This window comes from Topomyia yanbarensis, chromosome 2 (genome assembly GCF_030247195.1).
Source record: "Topomyia yanbarensis strain Yona2022 chromosome 2, ASM3024719v1, whole genome shotgun sequence".
NCBI classification, from domain to species: Eukaryota; Metazoa; Arthropoda; class Insecta; order Diptera; family Culicidae; genus Topomyia; species Topomyia yanbarensis.
This window is the reverse complement of record NC_080671.1, coordinates 410,634,819-410,638,508: the sequence shown is the minus strand read 5'-3', so window position 1 is coordinate 410,638,508 and position 3,690 is coordinate 410,634,819.

Below are 3,690 nucleotides of genomic sequence, written 5' to 3'. Positions count from 1 at the left end.
CTCAACGATTATCTTTAACTTACCTGAGCATATTTCAGTTGGGGCCGACGTGCCGTTATCTTCTTCGTGACGACTCAGTACACGTCCCTTAGAGATAGGCGTCTAATTCTTAGCACAGCTACTTATGACAAACTTGCTTGCTAAGCTTGATCTCCCGTTTCAAAGCGTCCCTAGCTTCTTAAAACATGGCTTGCGCTAGTATCTCACTCTCCGATCTTGTTATCTGAGCCCGCCTTCTGGCTCTAATACAAGCAGCGTATATCGTGCTGAGCTACTCATTTAGCCAGTAAGCTGCACACCCTCTACTACATGGCTCCAGTTTTCGTGGCATTGTAACGTCAGAAGCCGTCACAATCCTTGTTAGATAAGCCGCATCAACGTACTTGATTCCGCTGTTTGCCGAAGTGACTCAATAAAGAGGTTTTTGTTCCACTTTAGCTTGCCGGTCGTCCTTCTCCGTGCTGCAGCAGCTTTCCATTGGCAGATGCGCCTGGTGGTCGCTATGGGGATATTTCTCGCACACTCCGTGTTCGCCGTCAGTCAAGGACTGCAGAATGTGGCGGAATTCCACTACAAGGAAATATAATCAAAAGAATTGCATATAATACTTTTAGAAATCCATTTAAAATATTAGGCCATATTTTTAATGAAAATCAGTTTTGTTGGTCAAATTTAGTTTGAAATGATTTTGAGTTTGAAACCATTAGAAAAGTGACAGTAATTTGAAATTTCTTATTAAGAAATTCAAAATTTTCGGGGGGAGGGTCCGAACCCCCAGGACCCTCCCCCTGGATCCGCCACTGTCGAATACACCAACTTTCTACCTCGTCAGTATAAAAAGCTAATTTTTCTAGTTCAATCATAGTAAGCCTTGCCTCAATTTAATTTTTATCAGATTGTGTGGAATATTCATACGAACAATTCCTCCAAAGACACCCTGTGAATATATTCGATGGTTTGGCCTCTAGTGAACGAAGTTCACGTTTTTGACATTTCCGACCACTGTGCGCTTCCTGCTGGCTCGTGGTGGATTCGGATTGGTGTGTAGTAGTTGTTAAGCCAACCGACTAAACCTAAACCTCTTTTATCTCGCAATCCTCATCCATCCGGGGTAACCGTTAAGTACTGCTTTAGTAGGGATTGTGTTCTTGCTTATTTTGTTTTGTGTTAATCGGCATGTTTTTATCCATAGCTACTTTTCCTTACTTGCTGTTCAACCTTCGCGATATATCTGACCTGCTCGGGTCTTCTGCAAATATCGTCGCCTGTTGAGACATGAGTCGATCCGGAGGTGTCAACCATAAGAATTTATATCTGTTTACAACCACCTTCGCCGGGCTTCTTATCCTTCTTGGTGCTAGTCGTTCCTATTTATCTGCTAGCTGGTGCTGAGAACTTCTCGGCAGCGGTATTTCACCCTATGCCGATGCCCATTTTCGCGATCCATTTCGCTGCCACTCCAACGGAATAATCATCGGCGGTAAAATTTCTCTAGACAACGATATCCCGATTTTTCTGCAACTTCGTGTTTTTCCTCCTTAGCTGCCGTTGCTAGCGCGCTGATCGACATCTGCTGGCTACTTACTACTGCTGCTAATATCGAAGCTTATCGAAACGTGAACCGATCCTTCAGAGAAGCCGTCCAGCTTGACATACATCCCTTTTCAGCCATCCTCACAAATTTTCGTCCTCGGTTTCTTCATTGACTTGTTTCTAGAGTGACCGAACTCAAATGACATTTTATGTGTCAAAACGGTTTTCAGTATATTTTATTCTTGAACAGGACGTTAATAAATTTTTAAAAGTCATTCAAAACCCTCATGGGGGGGGGGGGGTTTAAGCCACCTACCCCCCCCCCCCTTTTTGATACTTCCTGATCCTTTCCTCTTCTTCTTCCTATATTTTCAATCTTCAATCAGTAATTTTCCTTTTTCTTCTTCCAGATACTTATACCCGTACCCGTACCCGTACTATACCCGTACAAAGCAATACGATGTAATGCATGCGACTTGGGTCCTCAGTCCTCGTGTGATACGAACTAGGCAACAGCAAGTTCGTTATTTTATGTTGTCCAAACTCTCATCAATTGAAATTCTATTTTTACTTACGGGTTAAGTTGCGTAAATAGATTCCCTAAATTCAGCCGATCATTCCCTTACACTGAACTTTTAATTATTTTAATATAGATTCCGAATTTCCTGCATCTTAATACACTTTGTTTTTGTTTTATTTTTCTTCACGGTGAACTGTCAGTTATCGGGGGGTCCGCAGTTATACCGACTCCAACTACCCAGCGGTGTGAACAATCCCCCGCCCGTAACATCTGGTGGCTCATCCTGAAGATCCGGATTTACAATTTTGAATTTCTAACACCGCTAGATTCGCTATGGCACGCCGATGCACCTTGCCATCCGCCGTCTTTACGTCTGCTTGACGGATTCTTCCATCTGCTCCTTGCATTACCTTGTGAACTCTTCCTCGTACCCAGTTCTTCCTGATCTTCCCATCAACTACGAACACTAGGTCCCCAACTTCGAGCGGCTTCTGGTCGTCGAACCACTCTGTGCGATGATTTAGCGAGGGCAGATATTCTTTCAGCCAGCGATCCCACATTATGTTAGCTATATATTGTGACCGCTTGTAAACATTGCGCAAAGTTTCAGCAAAGTCAACGGAACCATCCAGAAGCATGTCCAAATTGGTCACTTTTCCACGCAAGAAGTGGTTTGGTGTAATGGCTTCTTCGCCGTCGTCATCCTGAGGAACATATGTTAATGGACGAGTATTAATCATGTCTTCTGCTTCGGCTAGACTCGTTGAAAGGGTCTCATCTGTTAGTCTCCACCCATCATCGAAAACTTTCAGGGCTTCTTTGACGTATCGCACCATCCTTTCCCAGATGCCACCCATGTGCGGAGTTCCAGGAGGGTTAAAGTGCCACGAAGTAACGGTTTATATCACCTTTCTTGCACATTCTTCATTGATCTTCTGAATCATCTTCGTCGTCGCTGCGTTTGCTCCACGAAAACACGTAGCGTTATCAGAAAATATTTGCTCCGGAGCTCCGCGCTTGCAAGTGAATCGTCTGATGACCATTAGGCAGGATTGTATGCTCAAACTGTGCACCCCATCGAGATGTACCGCATAGCCATACAGGTGAATACGACGATCCATCTTTTCTGCGTCCCACCGTGACTTCGACCGGACCTAGATAGTCAACACCTACTGCACTGAAAGGACGTAGGTGAGGGGTAATACGTGGAACAGGTAACGGTGCCATCATTGGAACAAAGGGTACACATCGATTCATTTTACACCACATGCAATCCCTTGTCGCCTGTAGTATTGCAGCACGCGCCTTTGGTATCCAAAATTTTTGACGTAGTTCATTAAATAGTTTCCCTATTAGCGTGGCCGTACTTGTAGTGAAAGTGTAGGATCACCTTTCTCGTGATGTCATTTTTTCGAGATAGGATGATTGGGAACCTCATGTCGAAGGGCAGTTCCTGGTTTGTCTCCAATCGGCCGCGTACTCTCAGAACGCCTTCTTCGTCTAACACCGGTGATCTCTTGTACAGAGTGCTAAATTTTTCAATCCTCTCCTGTGGCTGATCATCTTTCCTATGTAGATTCCTTGTTAGAGCATTCATTTCATTGGGAAAACTTTCGAATTGTGCTTGCCTCCACAGA